At 36.7% G+C, this 19,079-nt stretch overlaps 1 pseudogene across 1 annotated transcript in view; it reads right to left on the bottom strand.

The window, feature by feature from the left end:
- Positions 1-674: 674 nt before the first annotated feature.
- LOC308343297 (large ribosomal subunit protein eL43-like) overlaps positions 675-19,079 on the bottom strand; it is a 116,062-nt pseudogene continuing 97,657 nt past the window's right edge. The window contains exon 2 of the transcript in view: positions 675-1,017. The product of the transcript in view is annotated as a large ribosomal subunit protein eL43-like (transcript). The remainder of the gene's footprint in view (positions 1,018-19,079) is intronic.

Here is a 19,079-nt window from a genome sequence, read left to right as displayed (position 1 = left end):
AATGAGAGCTTAGACTGTAACTTGAGTCCTTTTTCTAAAAGAAAACATATAAGGCTATAAATTTCATCTCATCACTGATTTAGTTGCATTCCACTAACTTTAATGTATTGTACCTTCATATTTTTATAAAAGTTTAGTATGTTTTCTAGTTTTTCTGAAGACTTCTTTGACCTTTGAAATAAAAATGTGTTTAAGTTTTAAGTACTTTCTTTTTTTTCCCCATTTTATTTCCTTACAGTGTTCCAAAATTCATTGTTTATGCACCACACTCAGTGCTCAGTTCTTTTGGATTCTTTGTCCTTGCAACAAGTTCTCTAAGGTTTTTGAGGGGTTTTGTTTTTGTTTTGTTTTGTTTTTAATCTCGGAATGTATTCATTTGACTTTCATTCCTGAATGGTATTTTCACTGGGTATAGAATTCAGAGTTTGTAGTTCTCTTTTGGCACTTTGAAATATTACTGTTTCTGGTGTCCATGGTTATGATGGAAAATATGTAATCTTAGTAATAGGTCATTTTTATATGGCTGCTTTGAAGATTATTTGTCTTTAGTTTTCATTAGTTTGTTTCTGATGTATATTCAACACATTTCTTTGACAGTATCATCTTTGGTATTTGCTGAGCATTTTGAAACCCTAAGTTTACATTTTTCACCAAATTTGGGAAGTTTTCACTGATTATGCTTTTGTTGTTACATAAATTAACCCGTTTATTATAGACCAGCAATGTTTCAAATAATGGCCCTTCAACTGGTCTTTCATTTCCTTCAGTCTTCTTTCCTTCACTTTACTGTGATGGTAGAAGTGGTGTTGTATGTCCAGGCACCACCTGCTACCATTTTCATGCAGGAACCACAATGCCAGATGCCCACAGCTCATCTGTTCATCTTGGTTTTGCCACAGAAGGAGCAAGCATACTTGGTGTGCTGGTTTATTTCACTCTTTTCCTGAGGAAAGCACAATAGGTCCTATATTTACCAATGATTCTGACCTTCTTTGTGTTTAGCCATGTGACTGCAAACTAGGTCTGAATCCAGAGAGGATCAACCATCATGTGTTTGAATATTTTCTACACACTCTTGCTCTACGTCTGGAAATATAATACTACACGTTTTTAAAATGTTGCACCAGTGATTCCTAAGTTCCTTTATTTTTCAATCTTTTTCTCTGTCATTCAGATTGGATCATTTCTATTGATCTATATTCAAGTTCACTGATGTTTCTCCTCCTTTCTTCATTGTGCTATTGAGCCCACCCAAGGAAATTATCTTGGCTATGTTATTTTCAGTCCTATAATTTCCATTTTTTACTTACTCTTTCTGTTAACACTATCTCTCCATAGGTTGCACGAGTGTTTATGCTTACTTTCAGGAACATGGTTTTAATAGCTGCTTTAATGTTTTTGATTCTAATATCGGGGTCATCTTGGTTTACTCAAATCTTTTTTTCTTAAAATATTGAAAGGTTTCTGGTACTTTGTATATGAGATAATTTTATATGATATCCCAGCTCTTCTGAATATCTTATGAGACCCTGGGTCTTGTTTAAATTGTATAGAAAATGTTGATTGTTTGTTTCAGCAGGCAATTAGCCCAATTAGGTTTCATCTGCAAGTTTCTTCCCACATTTTTATGTTGTATCTTCATCATCAGTTTTCAAAACCTCTGCAGTGTCATTCCCTGTGTGTCCACTGCCCAGTAGCCAGTCTAGGACTGGGAGCATGTCTCAACTACTGTCTGTTCTCAAAGCTTTTCCTATGTTATTAAGGGTAATGTCCATGCATATGCAGCTCAGCAGTGAACCCAGGGGTTCATACACAACTTTGTGTGATTGTTTCCCTCACCTTCCTCCTCTCTACAATCTCTCCCACACTTTGCAGTTCCTAGAAGCCCTCTCTTCCTGACTATTTGGTTGTAAACCTGGGGTTCTGGTTCCACGGCTCTGCTATGTACTTCCCACTACTGTGCATGCCTAGGTGCATGGCAAAGTGATAAACAGAATGGGGAGAAGGGGAAAGCAGTAGGGAGGACTCTCCCTATGCTATTGCAACCACTGGAACACTGATCAGAGATGTAGTCTGTCCCCTCAAGTTTTACACACCTACTCAGTTACCACTGATGTTTCCACTACTGCCACTGTAGGGGTGACTGGGAGCTAAAACAGAAGAGAACAGGGGGTGGGGGGAGAATTAAAATTTTCCCTACTCTTGATACATGGGGGGTTCACTTTCCCAGTCCTCATAATAGAAATAGGAAAACTGTCTTGAAGCTCTTTCTGTCTGTATCTGATGTGCTATACTGGGTTTCACGTTACAAATGCACTCAGGCCAGGAAATACGAAAAGGGAAATACCATTTATTTTTCAGTCCTCAGCCACCTCATGCCTTCTGCCCAGAAATTTTAATTGTGTTCATTTGGTAAAACAGGATAGAGTATCCTTACTCTGTCTTGACTAGAACAGCATCCCTCCCCCCCCCCCTTTTTTTAAGAGAGGGAGAGAGAGTGGGGAGAGGGGCAGAGGGAGAGGGAGAGAAAGAATCTATAGCAACCTTCATGCCCAGTGTGGGGGTCAATCTCGCAACCCTGAGATCATGACCTGAGTTGAAATCAAGAGTCAGGTGTTTAATGGACTAAGCCACCCAGGTACTCCCCAGCATTTCTACTTTTAAAAGTTGAAAAAATTTTAATTGTGGTTTTAAAAAAACCCACAAGTTACCATCTTAACCATTTTTAAAGGCTATCGTTTGGGAGTGTTAAGTATATTCACTTTGTGAATAGACCTCCACATTTTTTTCATCTTGCAAAACAGAGTCTATGCCCATTAAATAACAACTCATTTCCCCCCTCCCTCCAGCCACCATTCTATTTTTGTTTCTCCATTTGACTACTTTAGATATTTCATCTAAGTGGAACCACAGACTATAGGTCTTTTTGTGACTGGTTTACCTCACTTAATATATGCTCTTCAAAGTTTATCTGCGTTGTAGCACATGACAGAAATTCCTTCTTTAAAGGCTGAATAGTATTCCAATCTATGTGTACATCACATTTTTGTTCCATTCATCCACTGATAGAAGTTGCATTGTTTCCACCTCTTGGCTCTAGTAAACTATGCTATTAAAAACGTTATGAACATGGGTATGCTAGTAAGTCTTTGAGATGCTGCTTTCAATTTTTTTGGTTACACATACCCACAAGTAGGATTAACTGTATCACATGGTAATTCTTATTTTTTTGAAAAACCTCAAAGCTGTTATCCATACCAGCTATACTATTTAATGGTGTTACACATCTTTTCATGTGTTTGTTGGTCATTTATATACCACCTTCAAAGAAACGTCTACTCTATCTTCTGCCCAATTTTTTAATTGGGGTTATTTTTGTTGAGTTGTAGGAGCTCTTTATTCTGCTTACCAGTTTCTTCTAAGATATTTAATTTGAAGTATTTTCTCCCATTCCATTTTCTTTTAGCTTCTAGTATCACCATTGAGAAGTCTGCGCTTTTTTTTTTTTTAAGATTTTATTTATTTTTGTGAAAGAGAAAGCATGCACATGGTGGGGGGGAGGTGGGCAGAGGGAGGAGCAGACTCCCCACTGAGCAGGAAGCCCAATAAGGGACTCGATCCCAGGACTCCAGGGCCCCAGGATCATAACCTGAGCCAAAGGCAGATGTTTAACCAAGTGAACCACCCAGGCACACTGGTCTGCCTTCTTGATCCTCTGTATGGAAGCTTTATTCCACCTACCTCTGAAAACTCTTATGATGCTCTTTTCCCCCCATCACTTCAAAATTTCAGGACTATGCAAATTGGCATGTATGTATTTTGCTCCATTTGTATGAGCCCTTTTCTTTTGAAAAGTTATCTCCTTCAGTTCTGAGAAAAATACTGCTCTTTGAACTTTTTTTTGTTGTACAATTACTATATTCCCTATTTGCTTCTCTTGTCTGTTCTATTTAGATCACTGAGTTATTAGAATTTTCTCATTCTCTTGTTCTTGTTATTCTTCTGGAATTTGTACAGTTCTGTAGCCTTCATGGCGATATAGCCTTATAGCCTATTTTCTACATCCCTGTGGAGGTTGAAGCCCCAGACCTACCCTCTTTAACCTATTTTCACCACCTAACACTCTGCGGGCTACCTACACTGCTATCCTTTGTATTTGGTCCATTTGTGGCCAAAAGGACATTTGTGATGGGTCTGTTTATTTATATTTAATCCAACATTTCTGTTTCTAACAGGTAGGGTTACACTGCAGAGTGTCACGCTGCTTCACAGAGCAGTCGTCCCTTAGCAACTGTCAAATACAAGCCTATGCAGAAGCACATATAGGTAGGTAGGTGAATGCATCAGGTGAAGTAAAATAGGCACATGATTTCACACGACTCCACGTAATAGTTTTGTTAGCCTTAATCTTATGAAGAGAGCTAGGTTATTTTATATAAACCAAAAAAATCCTTGACAACTGACACCTTTCAAAGCCTTTGTAGTTTTAGAGAAGTTGCCCCATAACCATCTCAGCTGAGTTTGATAATGACTATCACAGACAGCAGTGCACTGTGATCCCTAGCAAGAAAAACTTGTAGTTGTTGCAAGGAGTGAAATTTGGAAGTATTCATCAGACCTTCTGAACTTTGAACAAAGTTAGAAAGCCTGGCAGCATTTTTTCCCCCTGAACAATGTGTTGGTTGACTCAGAAAACAACTTTTCTATTTGAACCATGGCTTGTATCCCTCTGTGTTAGCCAGAGCAAATGTTCATCATTATTTTAAAAGCTATAGGGAGTAGGAGGGGGAGTAAAATATCTGCCTTGAGCATTTTTTTTCTCCAAAAATAAAAATAAAAAGAGAAGGGAGGGAAGACGCTTAAAACAATATTACGCTGCATTCTCCACTTTGTCGTTCAGTGCTTTACAATTGCCTAATTGTTCATCAGCGTCACAAAAGAAATGCCTTTTATTTTCTCCAGGCACTTAGAGATGACTAAGTGTCACTTAGTCGATTGGCAGAACAAAGAAGTCAATTTATGGATCACATTTTCTCTGTTTCCTTGTTCTTGAAAATAATTCACTTTATTGGTTTAGTGTTCTGGAAAGGTGAGCGATTGACAGGCCTGAAGTACAGAAATATCCTCCCTAAGATACAGGTTGCACACACATTTCTGTTCAAAACTAGAGGTGAAAAGGTAACCGTTGCTCAGTCTCTTCGTGTAGCAAACCACTCTAAAAATTCAATACTAACAACTCCTGACTTCTTCTATGCATTTTTCACCTGAAAGTAGTCACCTGCTGGCATTATTCTTCCCACACCAAGCCTATTGATTAATTAAGCTAGCCCTCATCTCTTTGATACATAATAGAAAGTAACTATTTAGCATTACAACATAAAAAGCTTAATATATCATTTTTATAGTTTTGTCTACTTTAAAGTAACATTTTAACTGCCAAGGTTTGGAAAATACGTACAATGTAAGGAAGAAAAAAAGAATTACCAACAATTTCCTACCAGAGAAACCCCCAATTAACACTTTTATATAATCTTGACATAATTTTTCTGGCATTCATATTAACAAATCATTATCATGTGAACTTACTTTAACTTAGTTTTATATTTTGTGAGCATTTACAAGAGATCAAATATTCCCCCGGAATGATTGCTAAACTGTCCATATATGAACATACATACTTTGTTAAACCATTCCCTTTCTATTGGACAAATTATGTACACTTGGAGGGATCATGACACTGAAGTAAGTTATCATTGAACCTGTCTTTGTATAGATCTATTTTCTTAGATTAACTTGTTTCTAATAAATTTACTATACTAAATGATACTGAAATTTTTTTAAGGCTTATACAATATGTGAGCAAATCACCTTCCCCAAGTTTACTAATTTACTACCCTTCAAGTGTAGTCAGTTTTACTTTATATTCATAATACATTTTGGAAGGGTGAAAATAATGTCTTATCAACAGACCATGGACTGCCTTGACTCAGAGTTGAGCTACTGGATTTTTCTATTAGCTTGTATAGAAAATTAAGTTTACTATGGAAGAATGTGTGCTCCTTTATTATTACACTTGTATTTTTCCCAGTATCATCTCAGAAAGAAAACAATCTTAATTTTATACTTTTAATTATCCTTTAATCTCATCTACTGGTAAGCCTGTGAAATAACTCATTGCTAGTTCAATAACTCTAAATTCATTCTTCAGAAATATGAAACATATTCACGTACCAACATGTTTCCTTATCTTTTAAGAAAGGTGTCTAATTACAGAATGTCATTATGCTCTTTAAGAAAATGTACTACTCCTTTTTAAATTAAACTGAAAACTTTTCAGAGTCTGGTTAGAGAAAAATTTAGAGAAAAAATATTTGGAAGAAAGATGCACAGATGTTTGCTATTCCCTTTTAATCACTTTCCCCCAGAAATTGTTTGTTTCACCGGAATTCACTAAATATGGGAATAAAACTGCTGCCGAGTACAATCTATATCCACAAATGAAATTATCTAGTTATATTCAATCTATTCTGTATTTTTGAACAGCAAGTGCATTTTCTATATGCATAGTGAGCATTGAAATGCACTACAGCCACAAATTGTGATTAGAAAACTGCTTGTTTAGCAGTTTCAAAGGAAACCAACATGACAATCAAACATGGAAAGCAGATGGAAGATTTATTTTAGGACATGTAGCAATAATAGAGAAATTAGGGAGCAATTAAAACATGAAAAAAAATCAGTTTAGCTGAGAAAGTGAATCCAAAGTTATTTCAGTTCAGTCCTCAATTATGCTTGTTCTTAAATGAAGATTTGAATTAGGAAGAATGAAATCTGAATGTTCTTTCAGCAAATAAGGTACAACGTAGAATGGCATGTAGTGATTGTTTAAAACAATCTTAGCAACCAGAGCAATTACTCAATACGAGCATTTATTTTTAGATGGTAAATTCCCATATTTAGACTGTTGGCTAGATATCAGCAGTATCAGAAATTCATTGTATTCAGCCTTGTACACTCTTAATTGTCTTTAAAAATTACATTTTCCATCGTAAGTAGATCAAATCATAGTAAGGCCCCATGTGTGAGTTTCTTATACCTCTTGCGCCGAATACATCAAGAGAAATCAATGTGACCCTTGAAAATAAAGCCTTCTATAAACCGCTATTACTGGACTTGGTGGGAACATGCCAAGGCACAAGGATACCTTTGTAGGAATATCTCCAGTTCTATACGTAATGAATTACAGTATCAGGTAGAAGCAATCCCAGACACTCACCCAGAATTCTCATATCGCACGTGCTGGAGACGGACACAGAAGGCAGCAGGCATATCCTGAGGAGAAAGGGTTGGTGGAAAAGGAATGGGTTTACCGGTGTTATTTATAGTGTCTTAGGCTGGATTCACAGGAAGGAGATCCTAACCCAGAGACTCATGTGCAAGTGGTTTAATAAGAAAGTGCTTCCAGGAGAAACCAACAGAGGAGTGGAGAACCCAAGACAAGGAAGAGTTGGCGCTAATTAGGTGCTGTTTTAAGCAGAGGCCCTGGAGGGCGATTTCAGCCTGATCCAAAGAGAATTTTGAAGTGTTAGTTATGCCTTAGTTTTATCCCAACACATAAACGTACTTCCGAGAAGACAAGACTTGATTAAATTAAGTTGCCGGTAGATGACTGGTCTCTTCAAAAGCTGATAATATATGGAGCAAATAACATCAGAGTCTACTTCTGACACATTAGATATGCAACATCCTTGAGAAGCCTGCATTATTGGTCCCTGCATAGTTGCCAACCTAACACCACAGCTACTCAGTTTGTGAGCCTAAAGGGGAAAAGATGGTAGTTGTTATAAAACATGATTTACATTTGTTGAAAAAAATTATACAGGTATATAAGGTACTGATGAATATCTTTTATTTCCCCACCTCCACCACAGGTATAATCACTATTAATTATTCAGTACATGCCTCTTTCAGACCTTTCCGAAAGTTTTCTCTGTAACTGTTTATTGAAAAACCCTGTGGGGAAAAATCATTCCTGAGTCTATGATCACTTTAAAAAAGTACTTGAATAAAGGGCAAGTTTCCCCTTCTGTCCTCCTTCCTCTCTTGAGAAACAGCTACTAGAAATAATCAGTATCATATTTGCTATTTATTCTTCCGTATTTTCCAAGTTTATACAGATATATCTGCTAATATGTATTTATATAAGTGTGGTTTTAGAAAAATATAACATGCTATGCTTATAATTCAGTGTATTGCTTTTTCCAGTCAAGAATATAATATGCACAGATTTCCAAATTAATATATACATATATAAATTATCACATTCTGTTTAATTCTTGTATAATATCCACCTTATAGGACACATTGTAATTCATCATAAATTATACGTTATAATTATAATTATAATTTATACATTATAAGTTACACATTATAATTTACCCATTCTGTTTTACAGGACATTAGATTGTTTCTAGGTTGTTGCTTCAGAAATAATACTGAAATAAATACCTTCTTACTGATATTATGGTATTGCTTTTTGGGGACAGATTCCCTGAAAAGAGACTTGTGTCAAATGTGTTTATCTTTTCATTTAATATATATCATCTTTACAGCAGTTTTTAAAAATAATGAAAAGTCTCCAAAACACAGGTTTTTAAAAAAAATCAATTCTATTGCTGCAGATATATAACTTAGTGGGAGGGAACATTATGTATTTTATAAAACAATTTTGAACAGTATATCTTAAAGATTAAAGAAATCTTTGGATTGTCTTAGCAATTTTTAATTTTTCAATTTTTTAAAAAGATTTTATTTATTTACTTGACAGACAGAGATCACAAGTAGGCAGAGAGGCAGGCAGAGAGAGGGAGGAAGCAGGCTCCCCGCTGAGCAGAGAGCCCAATGCGGGGCTTGATTCCAGGACCCCGAGATCATGACCTGAGCTGGAGGCAGAGGCTTAACCCACTGAGCCACCCAGGTGCCCCAGTTTTAGGAATGTTTTTAAAAGGATTTTATTTATTCATTTGAGACAGAGAAATACAGAGAGAAAGCTTGAGCAGGAGAGGCAGAGGGAGAAGCAGACTTCCTGCTGAGCCAGGAATCCAACACAGGGCTCCCTCCCAGGACCTGGAGATCATGATGACCCTACCCAGAGACAGACATTTAACCATCTGAGCCACTCAGGCGCCCCTGTTTCAGCGATTTTTCATAAAATCCCCGAACTGTTTGTTTATATGATAAAGCCAAGGCATGACATGCATGGCCTAGTCTCAGATAAAAGAAAAGAATTCCTCAGCCAAAGGAACTTTTAAAATTATTTCTTTGTCTATTGTTATACCTCACGCAGGAATACATGTTCACAATGGCACTAATTTAAATTCTTTTTCTCCCTTTTTTTTCTTCACACATTCAAGATGCTCCCGTGTTTCATCCTTAATGACTATCAAAAACCTCTACCTTAGTTTTAATCTGCATTCCACCTGTCTCCCTTCCCCATTCTTTTTGAGTTTTCATTTCAAATAAAAACATAGGCAAAGTATAATAACCCTCTAAAAACAAAGAGAAGAAACTAAGTCGGAAAGCTAGAATTCTCTTTAAAAAGGAGGCAATAGAAAGCAGGTAAACCTTCCTACCTATCTTTTTGTTTACTAGCCAACAATTTCATAAAGGACTTGAGGTTATTTTTTAAAATATATGCAATACAATAAAAAAAATAGATATGAGGCCAAACATAAAAGTAAAACCTATATTGCATAACAGAGATTTCCACAGGATGATTACACTATAGCCTAGAACCTGACTGTGACCTGGGAGGTAGTCAGAACAGAACAGAAGAGTGTACTTTGGGTTCTGTTGAGGATATAGAAAGCTGGAAAGTACATTACTCCCATCCATACAACAATAAAAACATTCAGATTCTGCAAAATCATAACTACTTTTGAACCCAATGGGAAGTTAAGGTTTCAGGGTAACTAACTTGAAATCTAAAGACAGGAACCTCCAAGGAGAGACAAGATATGAGCACTTACTAGCTTGACACCACACAATCTGGTAAGAGAAATTCAGGTGAAAATTTTAACCAATTGGTAGAGGCCAAATGCGGGCTAAATGTGAGAATATAGAACATCTGGAAGACAAAGACACAGGGAGGATTCATACCCACTCACCAAGTCTTCTTCACAGATCTCATCAGGTATGTATAACAACTGGGGCAAACTTTTTAGAATTAATAATTAGTGTTTCATGAAAGCTGTTTCTAAGGATAGAAAAAAAAACCCATTTTATTAAATGAATACAGCTTAATATCAAAACAGAACCGTAACAGTCAAAGAGAAGAAATTATATGCAAATTCCACTTGAAAAAAGATGTAAAACCCCAAATTAAAATGTTATCTAACCTAATTCTACAGCACATTTTTAAAACAAGACAATCATAATTGATTAAGATTTATCTCAGAATAGGTGGGTGGGGTATGGGATTAGGGAGGGTGAATGATGGGGACAAAAAGCAAAACAAAGGAAGTGAAATAAAATCAGGGTCATAAATGGACTGGATGATAGTAAGCTTCACATTTATTCTATGTACCTGAGTTTTAATTAAAAAGAAAGTAGACTGGAGGAAGAAGCTGTGGGAAATAACATGAAATGTTCATTTTTGGGAGCCGGTCAGATATCACCCTGGGAGAGCCAATATATTTTTCTCCCTGTTAACCTGCATCCTTTCCCCCACCCCAACAACAGTGGGAAGTGTCATCTGGTTGGTCTTGTCTCTGTGAACAAAAATTTATAAGGCATTTTATAATGTCAATACCTCGCAAGAATCCTGTGACCTTGAGATTATGTACACTCTGAGAAAGCAAGACTCATGTGGTCAAAACCCAAAAATGTATCCATGGACAGAATTTTGCAAAATACAGGAGAATGAAAATTAGAAAGTAAAAAAAATATATATTTTACCTATAAATAGAAGAAATATTAGGCAAATACCATTATAGACATCTCTCTAGCCACATTTCTAGATACAGGACAGAAGAATGTAGATAAGAGAAATTAATAGATATATTTTCATAAATAGAAACATACTGTGCATGTTATTTTAAAATAAATTATTAAATTAGTTTTATTGAAATATAACAAAAGAACAAGGAAATGAAGTGAAACAAATAACTGCTAACGTCACATAAATATTTCTTCACCACAACATATGTTAGTTTCTAAAATATACCTATAATGTTGAGTGTGAGAAATGCTACAAAGTCTTTAGGCATTAAAATAAAATCTTAACTACATTAGAAATTTCTAGGTATCAATTAACTCCCTGATATTAAATAAAAGTAATTAGTAATTTCGGCACTTATTTCCACCAGAAGTTTTTAAATCTGTCCACAAACACTTGGACATTCCTTTTGACAAGCTATAAAACTAACTCAACTTGTTCTCCCTTTGAGAATAGGAAAAAGTAACCTCTGAGATGAGGACATGACGGGCAATGTGGTTTTTACTTTTCTCTCTTCCTTAGACCACTCATTCTGGGGGAAGCCACATACTATGTCCTGAGGACATTCAAGCAGCCCTAGAGAAACATCCACTTCAAGAGGAACTGGGGCTCCCTGGGAACAATAGCAAAGGACTAAGTCCTTTGCCAACAGACATCAGTGATCCCCCAGCTGCCTCGCCAGCCTCAGTCAAGCCTTTTCATGACTCAGACCCAGCCAACAGCCTGACTCATGAGAAACGGTGAGTCAGAACCACTCAGCTACACCACCCCCAAATTCCTAACCCACAGAAATTGTGACTTAATGCAAGTTTTAGGGTGATTTTTTATGCAGCAGTAGATACCTAATACAGCTTTTTATTCTTGAATTTAAAAATTTTGATTCACTTTTAAACACTGGATTTTGGTTTTTCATTTTTCTTTTCCAGAAGAGTCAAGGGTTTGTTTTGACCTTTAAATCAAACGATAATTTAGCTGAGCATAAAATTCTTGGATCATATGTCCTTTCCTTTATAAATTTGTGGAGACACAGGGAGGACTTGATAGCCCATTTTCTGGTACTGACCGGTTAACTAGTCCCTTTAGCACAGTTTTCCCATTTATCCACAGAATAATTTGGTTCTCAAGTACTTAAAAAAAAAAAGTTTAAAAAAAATTTTTAGATTTATAGAAAATCTGCAAAGATCATAGACAATTCCCATATACCCTGTATTCATTTTCCTCTGTTATCAATATCTCACATTACACTGAGTTGGAGGACTTAAATGTTTCCAAAATGAGAAGAGCAATTCTGACTACAGATTAAATGTAGGTTTATTGCAATAGATAATTTTTGAAGTTCTCACCATGGATGAGACTGCCTAGGCAGTGAGTTTACAAAGAGAGTCTAGGGCAAAACCTTAAGGAAACCCAATGTTTATTAAAACAAACAATCAAAAAACAAAACAAAACAAAAACAAAAAACCAACGTTTAATGGCTAGATAGAGGAGAATGAGGCTAAGAAGTAAGTATAGAAAGAATAATGGCCAGGGCGCCTGGGTGGCTCAGTGGGTTAAGGCCTCTGCCTTCGGCTCAGGTCATGATCCCAGGGTCCTGGGATCGAGCCCCACATCGGGCTCTCTGCTCTGTGGAGAGCCTGCTTCCTCCTCTCTCTCTGCCTGCCTCTCTGCCTACTTGTGATCTCTGTCTGTCAAATAAATAAATAAAATCTTAAAAAAAAAAAAAAGAAGAATGGCCAAAAATATAGGGAAAATCATGAAAGTGCAATGTTACAGAAGCCAGTGTAAGAGTGTTTTTAAAAGGAGTAGTTAGGTTTATCAAATGCTATAGAAAGATCAAGAAAAATAAGTGTCCCTTGTACATATATGATATAAAAGTCCCTCTTTCAATAGGAAAACAGAAAACTCTCCAACAATGTCCATATTACAGCTTTTTGAAAAAAGGGTGACATGCTGGGGAATTCTAATAAAGGTAGTGAAATACCTTTAAGAATTTCTAATTATAATTTTCAGTGAAATGTAAGGCAAAATTGCATCCATGGAAAGGAGTCAATACCTAAAGTAGTGACTTCGGGTTCTGCACTCACAATTATAGTATACATGCCTTAATCTGTGTTTTGGGGATATTTCAAAATGTACACTTCTCCTAGTCATAGTTGATTAGACGAAGGGTGGATTCTTCATATTACAATGGCCCAGTCAGAGTCCTTTCCCAAGCCCAAATTAGAATTGGAAGTAAGATACAAAGACTCAACTTCTCTCTGAGACTCTAATCGTAACAGAAAGACTTGAAGACCATTTTGTCCCCAGTAAGGTTTGTATAGCCCAAAAAGTCATCTGCTCTACAAGAGATAGCTTGTTCTGATCTCTCTCTCTCATTTCTTTAATTCTCTCCCTGTGTATGTCTTCTTTGCCAGTGTAATACCCAGGGATTTCCTATTTTTCTTCAGCTCTAGAATTTCTAGTTTTGTTAAATAGGCTATATCATTATTCAAATTTCCAGTTCTTAACTGACATTTAAAAATTATGTTTTTAATTCTAAGAGCATTGTAAATAAAGTTATTTTACAATCTGTGACCAGTAATTTCATTGACTAGTGTGCCTGTGGATCTATTTCATTATCTATTGTGCTGCTTGTCGCTTATGTTATCTTTTTTGCCTCATCTTTGGCTGTGTGCTGGATTTTTTGGGTTTTTAAAATATATATATATATATATATATATATATATGTACACATATATATATGTGTGTGTATATATATATATATTGTTTAAGATTTGATTTGTTTATTTGACAGAGAGGGATCACAAGGAGGCAGAGAGGCAGACAGAGATAGGGGGGGAAGCAGGCTCCCCACTGAGCAGAGAGCCCAATGTGGGGCTCGATTCCAGGACCCTGAGATCATGACCTGAGCCAGAGGCAGAGGCTTAACCCACTGAGCCACCCAGGCACCCTGTGCTGGATGTTTTATTTGAAAAAGAATTTGTAGAAATAATTTGAAACCTGAAATGAAGTTATGTCCCTTCAGAGAGAATTTCCATTTTCTTTTGTCAGGCATCTTGGGGCACAAGCAAAACAGATGACCCTAAGTCAATTTTAAGATTTGAGGTTTTCTGTGGAAATGCAAAGGTTGCATTACTTTGTCCTTACTCCTAAGGTGTGGGTAGTCCTTAGGGGTTGTTTACCAGGGTAGGAAGCCTTGGACTCATCTTTTGTTACTCTAGATCAAATAAGTTGTCAAAGATACTGCTCAGCTTCACAAAGTTCTTTCTAGAACTGTACATGTCCCCTGCACAGAAGGAGACCCAAAGATCAACTGTATTTAGACTTCTATATTCTCCTAGATACTGACACAGTAACTTCTCACTATCATTTTGAACTCTAATACTTCTTTTGGTTGACTATAATGCTTTGTGCACTCCAAAATTTTAATACAATTTGTGGGTCCATCTTTAGGAAAAGGATACAAAATCAGACACAGGGTCTTGAGAGGAAGCATGCAAGTGAAAAGCCCTGGAACCTAAGCATCATTAGCTTCTTCGTAAATCCTCCTCTGGTAGGCTTCACTTGGTGGTTTGGTCCAAATTACCCGGCCATTCATTACCAAAATTGGAAGGCACTTTAATGTGTCCTTAAAGATCTGTACCCTAATCACTACGGTGTGAGATTCATATCACATGTGGAGCATGTAGAGCAGCAGAGCCGATAAAATATCTCTTTTTTCACATGAGTCTCCTCTTTGAATGGGAATGGCAGTCAGAATCAACCCCATTATTTATATAGTTATTTATATCTCACTCTCACACTCTTTCTCTCATATAAGTAAGCATATTTGAATCTGAATCTGCAGAAGTTAAATTTGTATGAGATGCAACTCCATTATTATCTGTAATTTTTCTTTTGAGGGCTTCTTCAACACAAGAGCTATTTCATAGTGCATATTCTAATATCAGATGAATATATATTTTAATCTATTTTTTATTGTTAATCACAAACTTTATCACATTGTTCTTAGTATTATAATTAGTATGGTTTATGCTTTTCGAAATTCTCGAGATTATGTTGAGGCCAAATTGTTAACTTTTTAACATTTTGTGTATGTCTTAAAACAATGTATATTTTCTTTTAGTTGGTAGGAAATTCTCTGTAAATGAATTGGATTAAAGCAATTGAATGTGTTGTTAAAATTCTCCACAGCCAGAAAGGGGAACCCTCCTACACTGTTGGTGGGAATGCAAGCTGGTGCAACCACTCTAGTTGAAAATAGAGCTATCCTACGACCCAGCAATTGCACTACTGGGTATTTACCCTAAAGATACAAATGTAGTGATCCCAAGGAGCACGTGCACCCAAATGTTTATAGCAGCAATGTCCACAATAGCCAAACTATGGAAAGAACCTAGATGTCCATCAACAGATGAATGGATAAAGAAGATGTGGTATATATATACAACGGAATACTATGCAGCCATCAAAAGAAATGAAATCTTGCCATTTGCGACAACGTGGATGGAACTAGAGGGTATTACGCTTAGCGAAATAAGTCAATCAGACAAAGACAACTATCATATGATCTCCCTGATATGAGGAAGTGGAGATGCAGCATGGGGGGTTGGAGGATAGGAAAAGAATAAATGAAACAAGATGGGATCGGGAGGGAGACAAACCATAAGAGATTCTTAATCTCACAAAACAAACTGAGGGTTGCCAGGGAGAGGAGGGGAGGGAGAGGGTGGTGGGGTTATGGACACTGGGGAGGGTATGTGCTATGGTGAGTGCTGTGAAGTGTGTAAACCTGGCGATTCACAGACCTATAACTCTGGGGCTAATAATACATTATATGTTATAAAAATTTTTTTTTTAATTTAAAAAATTAAAAAAAATTCTCCACAGCCTTATTTATTTTTCTATTTTACTTGTTGTTATCTGAAAGAAATGCCTATTGGCTGTGTCATCATCAATTCTTAATATGGTTGTGGTTTGTCAATGCTGTTAGAACACAGAAAATGGTCTCTGGTCAACCAGAAATTCCAAATAATCTGTGAAAAAAGGAAAGAGAATGGGATCTAACTGGAGAATTTATCAAGTCTCAAATACAAGCAGAGGTGTACATCTCTTGCCAAGATGTAGTAACAGGGACTGGAGTCACATTTTCATAGGAAACAATTAGAAAACTGGATTAAATATCTTTTTTAAAAACCTGTTTTTAAGACTTTGGACAACAGGCAGTTTAGGACCATTAAGGTAAACAAAATGGGTAAAGTCTATGATGGCCTGGCTTTCTGCCTGGAGGCAATTGCAAGCCGTGAAACGTGGAGAGCAGAACGTTGCTCTTGCTGAATCGACAGAGACTGGAGTTCAGGGAGACTGAGGCAGCCAGGAGTTGCAGGATAGAGTTATGGAGAAGGGGAGGTAAGCAGAAGAGGAGATTCACAATTCCACAGAAGAGTTTTCTTAAGTCTTTGCTGAATACTAAGAAGTGTATGTACAGGGCAAACAGGCAGCAGGGGCTTTCAGCTGAATACTTTCCAGAGCACACAGAAGATGTTCTTGAAATTCACTCAGGGAATTCAGTAGAAACCACAGAAGAACCATGTAGGACTAAACTATCTCCAGAGTAAAGGTTATTTTCAGCTCATCCAAACCATTGTTGAAAATGCCAGGGAAGCCACAAGTAAAATCTAAAGCCAGCATGATAGCAGGATACAAGGTCAGTGTGCAAAAATAATTTTCATGTGTATATACTAGCAAGTAAACTATTATAAATTAAAAGTTTTAAATACCATTTAAACTAGTGTTAAAAACATGGATTATTTAGGGATAAACTTAACATAATATATCCAGGGGCCAGACCTAGATACTGAAAACTACAAAGGTAGTTGTGAGAAATTAAAGGGGGTTTCAATAAATGGAGGGATATACCATGTTCATTCACCAGTATACTCAACATTAAGATGTATATTCTTCCTAAATTCCTCTGTAGATTCAATGCCATTCTAATCAAATCCAAGCAAGCTTTTTTTTGTTAAAATGCAAAACACTGGGATGCCTGAGTGGCTCAGTGGATTAAGCATCTACCTTCGACTCAGAAGCCTGCTTCTCCCTCTGCCTGCTTCTCCCCCTACCTGTTCTCTCTCTCTCTCTCTCTCTCAACATATAAGTATTTAAAAAAATATATAAAACAAAAAGCAAAATCTGATAATACCACATCAAGAATGCGGAGCAACTGGAATGCACATCGTTGGTGGAAATACAAAGTGATACACCTAACATATTATTCTTGTATTTCTGTGTAACAAATTGTCATAACCAGCGGCATAAAACACACACACAATTATTATTAACTAATAGTTTCCACAGGTCAGAAGCTTGGGCATGGCTTAGGGAGGTCCTCGGCTTAAGGTTTCACAAGATTGCCATAAAGGTGTGGCCAGGGCTAGGTTCTCATTTGAGGCTTAAGATTCTTTTCCAACTTCCTCAGGTTTTTGGCAGAATTTATTTTTTGGCTGTAGAATTCATGAAAGCTGGCTTTTTCAAAGACAGCAAGGTACAGAGTGACTCTAGAGTGAGTCTACCAGCCAGCAGAGATTCGTATATAAGATAATGTGTTGATGGGAATGACATACACTCATATTTGCCACATTCTGTTGGTTAGAAGCCAGTCACAGATCTTGCCCACATTCAAGGCATGGAGTTACAAAAGAGCATGAACACCAGGAAGCAGAAATCATGGGGCTACTTTAAAGTCTGTCTTCCACAGACAGACTGAAAAAGTCTGGAAGTTTCTTGGGGGTAAATCTGCACCATCGCACCACTCCCCACTTCTAATCCTAAGTATTTCCCTGAGAAAAATTAATGCATACATCCAGATAAAAAATTGTATACAAATGTTCATGTAAAACTCATGTATAATAACCTCAAACTGGGAACAATTCAAATGTCTAGTTTCTGGCAGATGGAAAAACAGACTGTGGTGTATATACAATGGGACGTCTTTCAGTATTAACAGGGGATAAGCCACTGACACATGCAATAACATGAATGAATCCCAAACATTTGTGCTAAGTAAATAAAGCCATACACAAAAGACTACATTTTACATATATGAAATGGTAAAGAATTTTATAAAGAAAAAAGGAAGATATAGTATTTCACAGTGACAGAAAGCAGATTTATACTTGCCTGGTGCCAGGCATGAGGGATGGAGACTGACCAGAAAGGAACACAAAGGAACATTTTGGGTAATAATGACATCCTGTATTTGCATTGTAGTGGTAGATTTCTGCAGGTGCATAATGTCAAATATTTATGACCAGCACTTGGGATACCCTTTTCAACATCATATCCCACTCCTCCTGGGAGGAAGTAGAGCATATAAAGGAATGAGATGTCCATCTCTTTGTAGAGATTGAGGGTGATAATATGAGTTCAGATTGCACTCAAAAAAAAGAAAAAAAAACAACCTCAACATTCATATGTCTGACTGTATGGGAATGGGAGTAAAGAAAATGAATGTGGGGTTCATTTCTGGATAGGAAAGCCCTGAAGGTAGACAGTTGAGGGGATTATAGTACATTTACTATGGCTGCTCTTAGAATTCAGATTGGTACAAGAGCAAAATAAAAACAGAGATATACTAGATCCAGTGAAAGTTAAAAGAAGGTTAAGTGGAAAAGAAGTGGGCGAGCTGTAGGTACAGGAGAGAGAATGCTGTAGATGTACCATGGGTAATGGCAATGTTCAAAGTTTGTAGAAATGCAATTGAGATATTTAGAGTTAAGGATGTTAAATGCAGAATTTTGGAAGATACATGAAGGGGAAGTTGAAGCTGCCAACCTTTAAGTCAAGTAATTAAATATGTGAAAAAAGATTAAATGATAGACAGGAAAACTGTATACTATGGCAATGAAGTTATGACAATGAAGATGGGGTGATCGTGATGCAAATAGCTACAGTGGTCTTCAACAGACATAGCACAGGATTGACACGGGACAACAACCTGAAGACAGGAGCTGTTTAGTCTTCTGGAAATATTCTTACCAAAACACCAATCTGTGTTCCAAAATATCAAAGTTCAGAAATTATC

Source organism: Martes martes (assembly GCF_963455335.1).
Source record: "Martes martes genome assembly, chromosome: 5".
Lineage (NCBI taxonomy): Eukaryota > Metazoa > Chordata > Mammalia > Carnivora > Mustelidae > Martes > Martes martes.
The sequence above is the reverse complement of the archived record's forward strand: the minus strand, read 5'-3'. Positions and strand labels throughout refer to the sequence as shown.